At 45.1% G+C, this 19,109-nt stretch overlaps 1 protein-coding gene across 17 annotated transcripts in view; it reads left to right on the top strand.

The window, feature by feature from the left end:
- ZMAT4 (zinc finger matrin-type 4) overlaps positions 1-19,109 on the top strand; it is a 200,688-nt gene that overhangs the window by 82,076 nt on the left and 99,503 nt on the right. The gene's annotated exons all lie outside the window — the stretch shown is intronic.

Below are 19,109 nucleotides of genomic sequence, written 5' to 3'. Positions count from 1 at the left end.
CATATTAAATGTGCTGTGCTATCCATTGCTGAGAAGAAATTTCTAATTTTGCAGCGAATAGATTAGTATTTGAATGTATTTAAGCACTTAAGAGGTAGGCAAGCTATAAACAATTAGGAAGGATATATCATTAGAGATGTTAGAACAGCAATTAACAGCACTGCACATCATCAAAACAAAATTAAATAAATTCCCATTGAATAGGGAGGGAATCGCAGAAGGATATCTCATTGTATAATGCTAGTAAGAGGAAAATAATACAGTACATACCCCGTCTTGACATCAGAGACCAGAGCATACTCTCTTTGGGCTGTAGGGATATGCTGCATGGCATTCCGGAGGAAAGAGGTGTAAATGATTGTAAATGTGAGGCTGGCTTGGTGTCAGTCAGATATATGGGAGTCAGAAATGAATACTGTATGCAGATTGCTGGTTTGGCTACTGTGTGGGGCTGCTGGGATAAATGGAAGGTGAACGCATTAGCACTAGAGGACAGGCTGTGGAGTATTAATCACAAATGGACTTCAGTCATACTCTCTCATATCCACCCCGGCTGTGCTGTTAGTAATCAGTGACAGGTGTGAGTCTGAAATGGGACCCATCTTTCCCAAACTAGAACACTGGAAAGCTCTAGGGGGAAGAGAATTTTTACAGGCAGCTTGAGGGTGGGGGCTCTTTTGTGCAAGGGTCTTAATGACTTAGTGAACATGAAACTCAACGCAAAACTCAGCTGATGCCATCAAGGTTTGCATTGTTTTCAACAAAATGACAATTCTGTCAATCCTCAGGACACATCGGAACAGATTGGTTTGCCCAAACCTCAGCTCTGGTTTTCATGAATGTTTTGCCATGGGTGTAAATTTGACAGAGAATTTGTCCCACTGTTAGCAGTGGAAGCAGACAAGAGCCTTGATTGATGCATGGTAGACGAGGAAATGTCGTTAATAAATAAGGACAATTATAACAGCACATATTTATTTATAAGGAACTTGTCAAAACAGCCTAGCCCTGTATATACTACCCTGGCTTACCTAGAGATTGAAACGGACATTCCCAGCAGCTATTGCTAACTCTAAGGCAACAACCTTCCAACTCTTGATAATGCTGAAAGAGGAAGCCAAATTTCAGTCCACAGGAGACGGAGGCACTAGTGCAGAAAATAGGAACTGCTACCTGTGAGCAATGGGGCATGCTAGCAGCCTCGTTTCATCTGTCCATGTAATTACTGGTGTAAGCTGAGTTGTTAATTCGTAGCAGATGTTTTTCTAAATGGGGAAAACAACCTGGTTTTATGTCGTATATTTCTGGAGCGATGTGTCAGGCTAGTTTGTCATACCTGTGCAATCCCAGCAGACACTGCTGCCATCAGGCGCAGCAGCTCTAGTATGTAACCATGCCTACCAGGCTCTGTGACGCAATGCGTGCAGTGAGCTGGAAATCTGAAGGGACAAGCCAGACATGCCCGTCCACCTCAAGAAATTGGAGTGGCAAAGACCCAACCCGGAGCTTCCTGCTGATACAGCAAAGATGTTGAGCTGCTTGCGAGAAGCAGGTGCTGTGCTAATGGCACCAATAGCTAGGAGAGATCTTCAGCTTGCTTCCCCAGCGTATTGGAGCCAGCAGACTCCTCTCCATCCATCTCAGTATTTGTTCCTCTTTCTCTTCGGCTAGCTCTGAGCTGCTCTTCCAGCAGCCGCAGCAGTGTCTGTTCTCCTGGCAGCCCAGACCTCTTCTGTCTTTGTTTCTTTGTGCTCCAGACTAGAATGTTACCTTCTGACCCAGCCCGTATAAAACACAATGCCTCCCAGGTATTTGGGTGCTTTTGAATATGGGTGAGACCATGACTGCTCCATAGACTGTTCTATTCCCTGGATTAACCTACTGCTGAATGCCGGAGGCAGGACATAAGCCCTACAGTCTAGCTCTTGGTGATACCTCCAGTCTTGAGACACAGTCTTTTAGAACAAGCAATGGCTTCTTGGGAATGTTGCTACGGGGAATGGAAGCGGCAGGGGGAAGAGGCATAGCTGTGCAATTGATTCATTCTATTTGATTTTTACCTTCTGGTTGTATCTTGCATTTGTCTTTGATTTTTAAGTGTTTTATTTTTTTAAAATAAATCTCTTGGATTTTGTATGCTGTGAAGTGTGGCACACGTACCCTTTGGCCACGTTGTACCTGCTGTGGTTTCCGCTGCCATTTCAGGAGATTGATTCTTTGATGCAAAATTTCGGAGGGAATTTTCTGGGACAGATTTTAGTTGTTCTCCTACATTTGTAGCTATTGAACAAACACCATTTATGTCCCAATTTAGAAGAAACTCCAAAAACAGCCTTTGCTCCAAGAGCATACTCCCTGCAGAGCTGGTCTTTTTAAAGAAAAACCCTCTTTTCCTGTGGAAATAGCTGGCTGTTTGTCACTAAAGTCTCATGTTTCAGCCCCATAAGAAAAGATTAATTGTGTAAAAATGGGTTATGACCTTCCCAGGCTCATCCCTGTTCCCTTTAAGATATCAGATGTGGCGCCAGTGAGCCAGATTTTCATAAGTTCTCAACACCCAGCAGCCAGGGGCAGCTCCAGGCACCAGAGCAGGAAGTGCAGGCCTGGGACAGGAAGCTGCGGGGGGCGGCCTGCCGGTCCCTGTGAGGATGGCAGTCAGGCTGCCTTCGGTGGCAGGCCTGCGGGAGGTCTGCCGGTCCTGCGGATTTGCCGGCAATTTGGCGGCGGGTACGCCAAAGCTGCGGGACCGGCGGACCTCCCGCAGAAACATGGCCAAATCGGCATGACCAGGGGACCACCCGCAGGCGCGCCGCTGAAAGCCGCTTGACTGCCGTGCTTGGGGCAGCAAAACACATAGAGCCGCCCCTGCCAGCAGCTCCCACAATGGGAGCTGAGCCCATTTGGAAATCAAGCCCCAACTCTGGAGGCTGGACACGTCTGACAATCTGGCGACGAGTCTTGTACTGCAGCGTGTCCAGGATAAAACTTGCGCGTGTTCTTGGGCTTTGGAGATTGGATAGTTTGCTAACTCTCTCGCCGAGTATTTTTCTCTCTCTATTGTAGACTCGTCTTGTAACTCTTAGGCTGACTCATAGGCAAGTTCATCATTGATCTTTGCAGCGTTCACTTGCTTTCTGTGGAGTGTGATTCTTTGGAAAACAGATGCAATGGAGAACTGCTTCTATCCTAGCCATCAATAGGAAATCTTCATACATCTGTCTCCTTCTCTTTCCCAATATACAATGGATGTGGTTTAATGAAACCTGAGCAAATAATTTGTAGTGAATAATTTATTGCATGGACTTAGATTCTTTTTTCTGCTCTGAGATGGAGCGAGCAGTGTGACACTTACCCAGAGAGATCAGTCATTCAGAATGATTGAACACTTCATTTCTGTGAATAATTCTGAGTTTCTGAGAGTTGAGCTGGGATGGTTTGTTTTAATTGAACGCTGGAGTCACAAGGTGTTTGTTCCCTGGCTGGATGAACAAATCAGGTTTCCAGTGAGAATATTTGCCTTTTACAAGTTCAAAATTTGCTTTCCGCTAATATTGTCTAGTATGTTCATTCAGCAGCTAGCACAATGGAGCCCTATCCTGACTGAACCCTAGATGCTGCTGTAAAATAAATGATAAATAATGGCATTTAAAGTTCACGGTCTCCTACAACCAATAAATGTATGGTCAAATACATACCAATCAATCCCAATGCCAGTAAATATAGGATCAAATATTGTTTGGTCAGAACTGAAACTTTTCACAGAAAAATGTCAATTCAGATTAAAAAAAAATTCCTGCAGGAAATGTTGAAACTAAAATTTTTGTTTCATTTCAACTTCAAATGATGCTTTGTGTTTGATTTTTAAGAAGCTAAAACAAAATGAAATTTTGATACGACGTCTTTCTTAAGCATTATTCAAAATGAAATGGAAATGACCGTTTTACTTTGAATTGTCCATTTGAAATAACTGTTCGTTTCAAATTGGTCTGAAACTTCCTACAGGAAAACTGAGATTTTTTTCAACTGATTTCAATTTCTATGATTCTCTCCCTTCCATCCCCCCCCCAAAAACTTCTCCCAGGGGAAAAAAAATCTATTTTTCTAACCAGTTTTAGTAATAAATTTGTTCATTAAAATGTCCAGAGAAAACACACACGGGGGTTTCTTAGATTATAATCAACTTAGGTGGGGGATCAAATCTTCCCCTAGCATAGTGGGGCCCTGATTCTGATTGGGCTCTTTTGGATCTGACTGCAGCACAAATAAAAAAACAGCTGGGGTCTGAACACAGCCATCGCACACTCTAATAGTCAATGGAGTGAATATTTGCAGGGTTTTCTGAGGCGTGCACCAAGCTCAGGTTTTCAGTAGAAATACTCAGAAAGGGCCTTAAATGGACACAACAATGCATTTTCTGTGCCCAAACTACATTTCATTGGTCTGTCTTTGGGTAGGTCTACACCCAGCCGCTAGTTCGGCGGCTGGCAATCGAAGTTCTGGGTTCGACTTATCGCGTCTTGTCTGGACGCGATAAGTCGAACCAGGAAGTGCTCGCCGTCGACTGCGGTACTCCAGCTAGACGAGAGGAGTACCGCGGAGTCGACGGGGGAGCCTGCCTGCCGCGTGTGGACCGAGGTAAGTTCGAACTAAGGTACTTCGAACTTTAGCTACGTTATTCACATAGCTGAAGTTCCGTACCTTAGTTCGATTTGGGGGTTTAGTGTAGACCAAGCCTTTGTGTCAGGACTTATAGGAACAGGGTCCCTGCACAGCCATGAGACAAGGCTGTTTATAACCATATGCACTTCTCTGCATGGGATAATAATGTCTAGGCATGGATGCCAATATGCAGAAAAGAGATTTGGACCAAAGCTACATCTGGTTCCCTGGAGAACTATGCAGGGTTAGCGGTAGCCTGCAGTCTCCTCTAGCTCTGTAATAGGATTAGTAACCTGATGGGCCTTGGGCTGTCCTGAAGCACTGGCACATAGAATGGTCTTGTGCTGCTCTGTCCTTCATTTTTTTTTTTTTTGAGGCTCCCAGTGTGTGGGTCAGCTGCTGTTGCAATGCAGTGTGGGTGTGACTGCAGCGGCCAAAGGTGGTGGTTTGTTTTGGAAGATGGGGTGATTGCAGGGGAAGGTAGAACAGACTGGGGCAGGCTGCATTTTACAGCTGGCTCCCATTGCTGTTCTGTAACGTTCAAATAAAAATAATCCAATTGTTCATTTCACAAGCTGTCTGTGCCTTAATAATCACAACCCCACACCCACCACTTGGCAGCATGGCAGGATGACTTCACAGCTCCTGATATTTGGGGGCTTGATCCTTCTCCAGCCATTGTCTTCAATAGTGCAAGATCAGATTCTGGGCATGTAATTCTGCATATACCACACCCCCAAGATAGATCCACGCATCTGATGGCTTGGTTTATAGCCATTAACACATTACAATTTATTTTGAGTAGCCTCTTCCATGCAAAGATCTAGATTATACGTAGAGAGAGACAGAGAAACCTTGAAACTACCACCGTATGATCTATCCTTGAGCGCTGACGTTAGTGCAGTGGGAATAGTCTGCACCTCTAGGCCATGGAGTGAAATCTCAGCTGCACTCTGCATATAAAATTAGACATTTCTCTATGAGAAAATGGGGGAGGGAGGGGAAGGCATATGAAACGAGGAGGTTTTAATCTTGCCAAACAGGAATAGTCAGTTTCACTTAGTTTCTCTTCTCCATCTCTGAGACATCAGGAATAACTCCTTTATTTCTTGCTTTCTTTCGCACTATTTTGCCAGGGAATAAAAAAACCCCAACAATTTGTTGACAATTCTGCAGATACTGAGCGATATTATTTCTAAGGGCAAGAGTAGTAGGAAAAATGACAAAAGAATCTGAATGTTTGCAGCATATCTTCACTTGCAACAAGACATGCAACAAAAAACAGTGCTCATTTTGTCTGTTACAACTCTCTCCCCTCTGCTGCTCTGTGTCTCCCATATACAGCTACTGCACCTCAGCTATCATCTGCATTAAAATCCACAAATACCACCCCCTTTCTCTAACACTGCTTTTAATCCAGGATGCGGCTCATGAGCGCACTGAAGTGTGTAGCAGGAGTTGGGGTATTTGCTGGCAATGAAGCTGCATTTATCCAAATGCAGAAAATAGGCTAGCAAGGTCCATTCACATTGTGGTGTTGAGCTGCACAGGATGTTGCTTTAGCGATGTTAATTAGTTTACAAATGGAGATAAGTAGGTGATGAGTAGGGTGACCAGATGACCCGATTTTATATGGACAGTCCTGATATTCAGGGCTTGGACTTATATAAGTGCCTATTACCCCCGACCCCTGTCCCGATTTTTCACACTTACTATCTGTGATGAGTGATCTGAATACCACTTACCAAAACTGAGGAAGACCAAGCATTTGAATTACAACTAGAACTGTAACCCCAAGATGATAGTTTTAGGGACACTTGTGTGAACTCTTTCCATTACAATACGTTATCAGAGAAATCTGGCCTCTTCCGTTTTCTGTCATTGTTACCGTTTGTGCCACTGCAATGAATTATCCAAATCTGGATGCCTGATAAAGTCACTGCTAGGTAACAACATGCTGCAGTGCTTTGATCTGACAAGCATTCTGCATTGTGGTTGGCTCACCTGTTTTTCTCTCCGTGGGAGAATCAAGGAAGAAACAGAATGACTGGATGAGCAGATGAAGAAACACTAATAGGACAAAGTAGTACAGTGCACGCCAGGTGTTTTCAGGCTGTCTGCAGCATGTGGTGACAAAGGAGCCCATGCACATTGGAAAATAGAAAGCAAAATTCCTGGAGAAAGGGGGTGGGAGTAAAAGAATACAAACCTCACGTTCACTAAAATCATTATGCATCTGGGGTGTAATCTGGGTTGGTTTTGGATAAAACCAGTCTGGCTTATATACATGATAGCATTTGACCTGCATGGGGTTCAGCCCCTTCTCCTTCTCCTCCTAACTACTTCTAGGTATTAGGAGTTTCTTGCACCTTCCTCTGAAGCATCGGGTGCTGGACAATATTGGAGACAGGGCACTGGGCCAGACGGGCCATGAATCTGCTCCTGTGTTCCTAACTCTGATGTGAAATGCGAGTGCTGAGCGCCCACCCAGTGCAGAGCTCCTACTCTGCATGGCATTTAGGTAATGGAATGTCAGAGAGACTTGGAAAGTCTTTTAACACGCAGAGGGTTTTCAATGGCATGTTCTAAGGGCACCTTTCTTCACTGGGCTTGTTTCTCGGCTGGATGTAAAGCCAAGCGACTTCTAAAGGCAGGTGACCTTTTCATCCAGCTCTGACTGCACTGAATACTCAGTGTCCTTCAAGCACAATTTGAAATGGTGGGATTGATTTTTATATATAATCTGTGGGTGGGGAAAAATGCAGAAGTAGGTGGCCTGAGTAGGTAACCCTGAGCACAGTGCCCTTTGCAAGGCCTGGCTCTGCCCTGTGGAGAGCCTGGGGATTCAGATCAGAAGAACTGTGCTACATGAACAATGTGCTAAATCGTGTTCCCAAGGCTTTTGTCAACAAAGCTTCACTATTAAAATGTCTTTCTCCCTTCAAAGGTGCAATTGCTTTTCCGTCTGTGCCAGAAACCACTTTGCAGGGAAATCCTTGTGAAACTCTCCTGTAAACGAAGCCCATTGCAGCTATGATAGGGTTACCATATTTCAGCAAGCAAAAAAGAGGACGGGAGGAGCCCCGCCCTTGCCCCGCCCCCATCCTGTCCTAGCCCCGCCCCTGCCCCTCCCACTTCCTGCCCCCCTCAGAACCCCCAACCCTCCCCCCTGCTCCTTGTCCCCTGACTGCCCCCTCCTGGGACCCCTGCCCCTAACTGCCCCCCCAGGACTCCACCCCCTACCTAAGCCTCCCTGCCTCTTGTCCCCTGACTGCTCCAACCCTTATCCACACCCCACCCCCAGACAGACCCCTGGGACTCCCACGCCCCATCCAACCACTCCCCACCCCCTGATAGCCCCCCCCCCAGAACTCCCAACCCATCTAAACCCCTCTGCTCCCTGTCCCATTGACTGCTCCGATCCCTCTCCCCACTCCTGCCCCCTAACAGCCCCCCCAGAACTCCCAACCCCTCCCCTCACTCCTTGTCCCCTGACTGCCCCCTCCTGGGACCCCTGCTCCTAACTGCCCTCCAGGACCCTACCCCCTACCTGTACCCTGACTGCCCAAAGCTTATCCACACCCTTCCCCAGAAAGCCCCCCCCGAACTCCCAGCCCCCCCCGTCTCTTGACTGCCCCATCCAAAACCTCCCTGCCCCTTCTCCGACCCCCTGGCCCCCTTGTTGTTGGCCTTCGCCTAATGTTTCTGTGAGCTTGCTCAGGAACGGCCTGAGCCGTTCGTCCCGGCACGCTGGCTGGCAGCGGAGGAGGAGGAGCGGGGGAGGAGCTCCAGACTGCCGGAGGCGATCTGCGAATGCAGGGAGGGAGGGAGGGAATGATCTCTGCTGCAGGGGAGAGGAGGAGGGGCTCTCTCTGGCTGTCGGAGCCCCATGTAAGTGACACCGTCAGGCCGGCTGCCCTGTTAGCCGCGTGCGCTCTGCATGGGGGGGGGGGGAGGGGGGGGAGGGAAGTCCAGACATTTACAAATTTCCCCCGGACGCTATTTTTAGCTCAAAAATCCGGACATTTCCGGGGGAATCTGGACGAATGGTAACCCTAAGCTATGAGGTCACTTGATTCTGTGGTTAATGCACACAGAGGTCATTGCAACGTATCTAGTGAGGGGTGAATACAAAACACACACAACGCTGGAAGGGAGGCCGAGGGGAGGGAGCGGAGGCAGGAAGAGAGGTTTTTACCCCTAGCCTGGAGAATCACGCTGGAAGGATGTGGGGATAGCGGTTGGAGATGGTTGTCTTGTAGCTGAGCTCCCTGAACAAATGTGGCACCGGGGTTCGGGTGAAACTTCTGCATGCAGAGTAGTCAGGGCCCACGTATGGAGAGATACGGTGGGGATGACGGCCACGTAAGTACCTAGATTTATGCATTGTTCAGCTGAACCTGGCTATTGGGGCTTGGAGGAAGCAAGAAGTGACTCAAAGCTGATGCAAGGGTCAGAAAAGCTTGTTTTTTATTTTTCTTTTGTGTGCTTCTGCTGCTCAGCTGTGCTACTTACATGACAAGCTTGACAAGCAGCATCCCTGTTGTATGTCTGTACAGCACATGCCATCACAGGACTCTGAGCGCTACAGCAAGACAAATAGTAATAATAATCCTGGGTGAAGTCTCCTTGTGCGCTCCTGAGTCAGACCCATCTTGAAAGCAGAGGAACTGGAAATCTCAGAGAAACTCTCCTCATGTGATTTCCAGACCAAAGAGTTTGGGATAAATGCAGATGAACGTTGGTTTACCTGAATGAATCTCTTGGAGTTTTCTCCTCCAATGTCATTTAAATCCATATTTAGAGCAGGCGCTCTCTCTCTGGTTCTATGTCTCACCTTCCCTCTGAGTAATGAGCCCATTTGCTCTTAGATAGCTGCTAGCTCTCACAGCTCGCATCTGTAATGCAGCTCTTCCTTCTAGCTGTCTCCATGCAGAGAGCTGCAGCAGTTCCTTTGGGGGATTTACACTGTAAATTAAATATCGGCTTTCTCGGGAAGTCCTGGTGAGTTTTCAGCTCCATACAGAAGCACTTGCAGCCGTTTGAAAGACATTCACATTTATTTGCAAGTTTCTCCTTGAAAATCCCACAGTAAAATTACTGAATATGCAGTCGCCTTCAGATTTCGCCTTGAGCTGCATATTCATTACCGCATTTGCTCTTGAAGCAGCTATAACACTTTTCTTCAGTGTAAACTTTATGGCTTCAGGTGCTTGAACAATATTCTATTTTTTGATATAAAATAAAGAAATATGTTGGGTTTTTAAGAGAAGCCCAGGAAGGTGCAGTTGGAATGTGGTGTTATTGGCTCCCCTCATAAACAAGGCAATGAATAACCAAATGTTTGCTATGGAGACCGAAATGTGGGGAATAGCAGAGACAAGCTGATTAAAATTCTGATGTTGAGAAAACTAAGGGAAAGAAAGAAAGCACCATGTCCTTTGGCTTGGTCTCTAGGAACTGAGGGCTCTTTGGAATCTCTTGCCTTGTCATAGACAAGTGATTCTCATGAATGGTATTGACAGCCTCATCAATATTCTTTTTCCATGAATAGATTGAATGCTCCTGATGTTAATCTGCTGCCGCTCAGGCTGTCCAGGTGTAGGGAATTTTGTGCCAAATGTCTCGTCTGAAGGAATAATAGGCATTGTTTACTATCAGTACAGTAAAAGACCACAGTGTGTTTGCCCAGAAAAGCAATCCTGTATCTGAAATATTAATGTGGAGGAAGAGCACACATGCCATTCAATAAATGCTAGGACCGAAGGTGCTAGGATAGGCTTTGAGCATCTGAAGAGAGCTCCTATATGTGATGCTACAGACTAGAATGTATACCTGCAAAATCATTTTTCTCCCTCCTACTGCCTGTTCCTTGACTTCCAATCCATAGCAGGGAAGGCATCCATTAAATGCCCTGTGCTTCTGATTATCTCCGTGGGCTAATTTTCCTTTGACATATCGTCGAGCGTCTCTATCTCAAAAGCAGTTTTTCACTGACGGATTAAGTTTTTGCTACGGTTACTGCGCTAGGCATGCTTATTGCTAACGGCTCCAAGTGGGTCTTTAGCTTCCATTCCTAAGGAGCGAATATATGGCAACACAGCAGAGATTTGAAAAATTTATGGCAGTAAAACAGTCATCTTGAAAGATTGTGCAACATGAGGGACAAATTACTGATCAAGCTGTGGAGCAGAATGAGCACAGTTGAGCAGGAAATATTGACTGCAGAATAATCTGAAATATCTGTGTCATACAGATCCAGATACTGTATATTCACCGACCTCCTCATCATCTCAAGAGGCTGAAGGCCCCTGAGTAGTTGTGCTGTACTGACTAGAAGTCCTTTTCAGTGGCAGAACCATACCTCATGCATTGACCTTACTACCCCTATGTCCCACAGGTGCAGACCCCTGCAGCCAGGACTGAGCGTGGGAGGCAATATTCAACACTTCTGAATATTTTGAATATTTTTGTGTTAATGTTACAAGGAGCAGTAAAGAAAAATAAACTGATGTGCATGAGAATGTGTGCGTGGTCCTGCATTAGCCTTTGTGTACACATATGTGTGTATCGTGCTCAGATACCACAACAAAACAGCCAATTTCTAAAGTACAGTTTAACAGCAGAAGTGAAAATTGGTCTAGGTAAATATAGCCTTGTATGTTGTACTAAAGAAACACATTGACAGATATTTTATGATGAGATGGTTACTACCTACCTTTTCCCCATTTTCTGCATACAGTAAGTAGAGTCACCAGGATAGCATTAACCACTAGATCACGTTGCTCTCTATAAAACCAATTTAGATTAAACTGGTTCTTTACAAGACTACTTATTAGCACGTTGTTGTCAACATTAATGGCCAAACATCATTTCTAATGCACTCCTAGTGCCAAAATCTATTGTTGAGGAGAAGTAGCAGCAACAGCAGAATAGATAGAGCCTGATATAATTTGACTTCATTCCAGGGCTCCTTTCAAACAACATCACGTTTCTGGATGAAAATAGTTTAAGCTATAGAGGCTTCTTTCAGAAAACCAGAGAAATACACCAAGGGTGAGACCCTGAAGTTCATGTTCCGCTGACATTAACAGTGATTGAAAGTCCGTAGGGATGCCGGCATTGTTACCAGCAATACATGTATATTGCTCTTGAAATAATAGTGAGCATAATTAAGATAATAAATCAGTTAGTCAGGACAGATCCAGTGAGGCGTGAGGGGACATTCGTTTCTTTCAAAGTCTTCATTGTTGCTTTTCACTAAGGTTTCTAAGCTTGCAACTTTCACTTTTGATTTAGATTTCAGGTATTCGTGAGATGAAGGATTAGCTGTCTCCATGCATTCTGACAAAATCTACCCACACTTTGTGCACTGGGCCCCTACTGAAACTGTCACACTGACATACTTTTACAACAATTTGGTTAAAAGAAGAACAGGAGGACTTGTGGCACCTTAGAGACATTGTACTAAAATATAACCAACACAGCAAAATAGTGTGTGTATGTGTGTGTGTGTGTATATATATATATATATATATATATATATATATATATATATATATATATATATACAGAATCATAGAATAGGGTTGGAAGGGACCTCAGGAGGTCATCTAGTCCAACCCCCTCCTCAAAGCAGGACCAATCCCCAACTAAATCATCCTAGCCAGGCCTTTGTCAAGCCTGACCTTGAAAACCTCTAAGGCCTGGTCTACACTACGAGTTTAGGTCGACTTTAGCAGCGTTAAATCAAATTAAGCCTGGACACGTTCACACGACGAAGCCTTTTCTTTCGACTTAAAGGGCCCTTTAAACCGGTTTCTTTACTCCACCTCCGACGAGGGGATTAGGGCTAAAATTGGCCTTAGCGGGTCGGAATTGGGATAGTGTGGAGGGAATTCAACGTTATTGGCCTCCGGGAGCTATCCCACAGTGCTTCATTGTGACCACTCTGGATAGCACTCTCAACTCAGATGCACTGACCAGGTAGACAGGAAAAGCCCCGCGAACGTTTGAATTTCATTTCCTGTTTGCCCAGCGTGGAGAGCACAGGTGACCACGCAGAGCTCATCTGCACAGGTAACCGTGATGGAGTCCCAGGATAGCAAAAGAGCTCCATCATGGACCGAACGGGAGGTACGGGATCTGCTCGCCATATGGGGAGATAAATCAGTGCTAGCTGAACTCCATAGCAGTAAACGAAATGGCAAATATTAGAAAAGGTCTCCAAGGCCATGAAGGAAGAGGCCATAACAGGGACGCACAGCAGTGCCGCGTGAAAATTAAGGAGCTAAGGCAAGCCTACCACAAAGCCAGAGAGGCAAACGGAAGGTCCGTGGCAGAGCCGCAAACATGACGCTTCTACGCAGAGCTGCATGCCATGCTAGGGGGTGCAGCCACCACTACCCCAACCGTGTGCTATGATTCCTTCACTGGAGAAACACACAGGAAAGCGGGTTTGGGGTATGAGGAAGATGAGGATGAAGATAATGTAGATAGCTCACAGCAGCAAGGAAGCGGAGAAACCGATTTCCCCAACAGCCAGGATATGTTTATCACCCTGGACCTGGAGCCAGGAACAAGGGACCTCTGGTGAGTGTACCTTTGTAAATATTACACATGGTTTAAAAGCAAGCGTGTTTAATGATTAATTTGCCCTGGCAATCGCGGCCAGTACAAAGTCTTTGCAACTAACCCCACTTCTCCCCCACACCCAATTCTCTGGGATGATCACTTCACCCCTCTGCCCCACCGTGTGGCTAAAAGCGGGGAACATTTCTGTTCAGCAGAGCAGGAACGGGCACCTCTAAATGTCCCCTTAATAAAATCACCCCATTTCAACCAGGTGACCGTGAATGATATCACTCTCCTGAGGATAATAAAGAGAGATAAGGAATGGATATTGTCTGCATGCCAGCAAACACCGGGACTATACGCTGCCATGCTTTGTTATGCAATGATTCCAGATTACGTGTAACTGGTCTGGCGTGGTGAAGTGTCCTACCATGGCGGACAGGATAAGGCAGCCCTCCCCAGAAACCTTTTGCAAAGGCTTTGGGGGTACATCAAGGAGAGCTTTCTGGAGATGTCCCTGGAGGATTTCCGCTCCATCCCCAGACATGTTAACAGACTTTTCCAGTAGCTGTACCGGCCGCGATTGCCAGGGCAAATAAATCATTAAACACGCTTGCTTTTAAACTGTGTAATATTTACAAAGGTACACTCACCAGAGGTCCCTTGTGTGCCCTCAGGGTCTGGGAGCATGCCTTGGGTGAGTTCGGGGGTTACTGGTTCCAGGTCCAGGGTGATAAACATATCCTGGCTGTTGGGGAAACCGGTTTCTCTGCTTCCTTGCTGTGAGCTATGTTCATTGTCTTGATCATCATCTTCCTCGTATCCCGAACCTGCTTCCCTGTTGCGTGATTCTCCATTGATAGAGTCAAAGCACACGGTTGGGGTAGTGGTGGCTGCACCCCCTAGCATGGCATGCAGCTCCGCGTAGAAGCGGTACGTTTGCGGCTCTGCCCCGGACCTTCCGTTTGCCTCTCTGGCTTTGTGGTAGGCTTGCCTTAGCTCCTTAATTTTCACGCGCCACTGCTGTGCGTCCCTGTTATGGCCTCTGTCCTTCATGGCCTTTGAGACTTTTTCTGACATTTGCCATTTCGTTTACTGCTATGGAGTTCAGCTAGCACTGATTCGTCTCCCCATATGGCGAGCAGATCCCGTATCTCCCGTTCTGTCCATGCTGAAGCTCTTTTGCGATCCTGGGACTCCATCATGGTTACCCGTGCTGATGAGGTCTGCGTGGTCACTTGTGCTCTCCACGCTGGGCAAACAGGAAATGAAATTCAAACGTTCGCAGGGCTTTTCCTGTCTACCTCGTCAGTGCATCTGAGTTGAGAGTTCTGTCCAGAGCGGTCACAATGAAGCACTGTGGGATAGCTCCCAGAGGCCAATAAAGTCGAATTCCGTCCACACTACCTCAAATCCGACCCGCAAAGGCCAATTTTAGCGCTAATCCCCTCGTCGGAGGTGGAGTAAAGAAAGCGGTTTAAAGGGCCCTTTAAGTAGAAAAAAAGGGCTTTGTCGTGTAGACGTGTCTAGGCTTAATTTGATTTAACGCTGCTAAATTCGACCTAAACTCGTAGTATAGACCAGGCCATAGTGTGGATATTCTAAATATGGAAGAAATCCTATAGAGAAACAAGAACAGCATGGATTCCCGAAAGCTTCATTCCCCTCTCCCACCACTGGACACACTGGTTTAATTTCATTGTCTTCATTGGCCCTAATCCTGATTTACACTAGTGAAGTGAAGAAAGAAAGGAAAAGCTGGTAGGGATTGCAAAACTTTCCCAGCCAGAACCACGTAACCAGACCACTCCTGCAAAGGTTAGGAGATCTGGTCTTGCCTGACCTTGTGTGTAACTCTCATTGGCATGAGAAGAAATTGTGTGTGTATCCAGAGAGAAGTGTCTCTTCTTGCATACATAGCTACTCGCCAGGCAGAGGGATGTCAAAAGGGCATAGTGGGGTCTGACAACAAGAACGCTGATACTAGAATTGATGTACAGTAGTCAGAGTACTATAAAGACATCAATCCGTGAATCCTCACACACTGGTACAAATTATTATCCACATTGTACCTATAGGGAAACTGAAGCACAAAGTGGTTAGGTGACTTGCCCAAGTTGACACAGTTGGGAGCAGAACTCCGTTATTCCTGGATTGCATGTGGAGTCCACCAGATGACAGTTCTTAGCTAGAGCCACAGCATAACTCTGCAAGGGTAGGAAGTATGTCGGTGCTTTAAACAAGATGCAAGTCCTTCTGCAGTGTGATCCTTATATACTTGGTCCTGCTAGTGAAGGCAGGGGGCTGGACTCGATGACCTTTCAAGGTCCCTTGCAGTTCTAGGAGATGGGATATCTCCATTATATATGGTATGTGTGTGTGTGGGGGGGGTGGGGGGGAAGCTGCTATGTCCTGGGGGACTTCATTCTGAGTGACATGCTGAAGGTCTCATGCTGCCAGAATTAAAACGTCCTTGACATTTCTAAAAAGTATAGATGATCATTTCCTAACTCCAAAAGTGTTGCATCCACCACAGGGAAGTCTGTCTTGGACCCTGTCTTGACAGATAAGGAGGGATTGATTGTAGAACTAAAAATTAGTGATTGTGTACGTGCAAGTGTTTATGACTTTACATTTGTTATGTGCAAACAGAATGGTTAAGTCCAAACCAATAAATATATACTTGGTGCTTTGAAAGGACCAATTTCACAATGCTGAAAACAATTATAAGCAAAATGAGCTGGGAGAAGGAATTGAAACTGAAAAAGTGAAGAACATTTCCCTAGCTGCTCAAAAAGCTACAATTGAGAAAGAAGGCTATGGTGGTTAAAATAGCAACCTGGCTTAGCAAGGAAATAAAAGCAGCTATAACATTTATAGATATACAAGTAAAATGTGGGGGGAAAGAAGTTGATAGCCGTGAATATAAACTAGAAGCTAGGAACTGATGCCAAAAGACACCAGGAGAAATCTATAGCTCATATTGTTAAGGACAATAAGAAGCAATTTCCATTTACCAAGGATCGTGGTGGATTCTCCATCACTGATACAGTTTAAATTAAAATGAAATGTTTTTCTAAAAGATATATGCTCTAGGAATTATTTTAGGGAAGTTCTATGTCCTGTTTTGTACAGACTAGATTGGGGTAGGCAACCTATGGCATGCGTGCCGAAGGCGGCACGCGAGCTGATTTTCAGTGGCACTCACACTGCCCGGGTCCTGGCCACCCATCCGGGGGGCTCTGCATTTTAATTTAATTTTAAATGAAGCTTCTTAAACATTTTAAAAACCTTATTTACTTTACATACAACAATAGTTTAGTTATATATTAAAGACCTAGAAAGAGACCTCCTAAAAACATTAAAATGTATGATTGGCACGTGAAACCATAAATTAGAGTGAATAAATAAAGACTCGGCACAGCACTTCTGAAAGGTTGCCGACCCCTGGACTAGATGGTCACAATGGTCCCTTCTGTCTTTGGAATCCATGAATGTCTAAATCTATGAATTCTTTAAGTGTATTAGGAATAAAAGGAACCAAAACAAACCGTTCCTGGATGGGAATGGTAGAATTGTCAATAACAATGCTGAAAAGGCAGGAGTGTTCAACACATATTTCTGTTCTGCATTTGGGAAAAAGCCAGATGATGTATTCGTCATATGATGCTGATGAAATACTTTCCATTCCAACAGTAACTCAGTATGATATTACACAGCATCTTCTCAAGTCAGACATTTTTAAATAATCAGGTCTGGATAACTTGCATCCAACAATTTTAAAGGAGCTGACTCAGGTGCCATGTGGATTATTAATGTTGATGTTCAATAAAAGTCTTGAAACACCGGGGAAGTTCCAGAGGTCTTGGAACTTGGAAATGTTGTGCCAATATTTAATACGGCGAAACTGGACAACCCAGGAATTATAAGCATACCAGTGTGACACAGATCCCAGATAACGTAATGGAATGGCTGATATGGGACTCGATTTAGTAAAGAATTGAAGGAGGGTAATATAATTTATGCCAGTCAACATGGGTTTATGGAAAATAGATCTGGTCAAACTAACTTAATATCTTTGATGCTGTTGCCAAAAGGGGTGATGTGATCCTTGGATGTAGGAACAGGGGAGTCTCGAGTAGGAGTAAGAACATTATTTTACCTGGGTATTTGGCACTGATGTGGCTGTGCCCCATTCGGGTGTTCAAGAAATCCCTTGCAGGATTGGGAGATATTTCACACTGTCACGTCAGCTTAAATTGGCGGAGTAAAGTAGCAATGGATCGCATTCCTGTTCCTGGCTTGTGGCATGCTGATTGGCTAGAAGAAAGCTTGTTGTGTGCTGCAGCCAATTAGACCATGGAAATAAGGGTTTGAGTATTTTTTTTAAAAATGTACAGAACATCACTCCCATCACCCCTCCACCCAGTATAAACAAAACTAACCATTACCCCAAACAGAGGTCTGACATGCCAGAGACTCCATGAAATCCAGTAGGGACGTGGCTGTTGCTATTGATTTTGCACCGAAGGTGCCCAGATACTATGGTGATGGGCGGCAGGATAAAACTCCAAGACCGATCGATCGGTAGAACTTTCGTCAATAAAAAGCAAAATAGCTCCTGTCGCAGGTCCCTCCCAGCGTCAGAGACAAAATGTTTCCTATCTGAACAAGCAGAGCTACTCTGCCTGAAACTACCATTGTCTTTAATTTCCTGGGACCTGCTTGATGCTATTATCCAGCAGAGAATGTAATTGTATAATCTCACCTATGGTGCTGCACTCTCTCAAAATAAAAGCCTGTTGCAGAACTGTGATTTATAACGCCAGCCTCAAGAGGGTGAGTCTGGCTTTATGCTGCAAGTTTGGCTCCTGTTTGTCCTACATTAAATAATTGCTGCTGTTTTGCTTCTGTATCACCTTTGCTGTATTAAAGAAATTCAAAGTAGGTAGATAATTATCTATCTGGACAGGTATTTATTTGATCTAATCTAATCTATTTGGTTCTATGGCTCTTATTGCCATAGTACCCGAACTCTGACCTAGCAGATCTCTGCAGTTGCAGAAGGAAAACAGCCCCTTTCCTAGCTCATTTCATTGGAGAAAGTTGTCTTTAAACTGCATTGCATTAAGCGGAGTTTTTTCCCATTTGAAGATGGTTCCTTTAATGCAGAGACTAGAAATAAAAATGTCTAGTGCATAGCACTTGATTAAACCACTAAGGAAGTACTCAGACACAAAGAAACACCGCGCACCCTGAGGACAACTTTTGGGGCTATAGGAGATGGATCAGTAGATTTCTTCTGGATGAGGATTCTTGTTCCAGAGCTGGTAGTCTGATAGATGTGCCTGTTTTTATTTTTTAGAGTGAATAAATGAATCAGGGGTCCAGGCCTAGGTCCCATTTTATCCAAATACCTCCAAATTCAGGTAAATGGTTCTGGTTTAGGGTCTTTTCCCCTGACATCTACAAGAACTTGGTTGCAAACTGTCAGAAGAGGCAGAGTTATATCAACCTACCATGGTTCGTATTTAGTTTGGAGTGATCTCCCACAGCATCTTTGTACACAGAACTGACTCAAAGCATGTAACGAGGAGGAAATGGGGCACTTTGTATGTATTTATTAGCATCCACGGTACTCACTGCTGTAGTAGCTGAATGTCTTCATGCCCCTTTGTTCTCTGAAACGTGGTGAAGGGATAGAAACTGTTCAACTGGGCCCCCAAGTTCGATTCAAAACACTTTTCTCCTGAAGAAATTTGTTCTGCTCAGAGGCATTTTATGTTCTTTGCAGAGCACAGTGCAGCAGAGAAGCTGTCAGCCAGTGTCAAATCACCACCTCTCTTAACACTTACCCTTTCCAACACCTCCAAGCT

Source organism: Chrysemys picta, chromosome 2 (genome assembly GCF_011386835.1).
Source record: "Chrysemys picta bellii isolate R12L10 chromosome 2, ASM1138683v2, whole genome shotgun sequence".
Lineage (NCBI taxonomy): Eukaryota > Metazoa > Chordata > Testudines > Emydidae > Chrysemys > Chrysemys picta.
The sequence above is the reverse complement of the archived record's forward strand: the minus strand, read 5'-3'. Positions and strand labels throughout refer to the sequence as shown.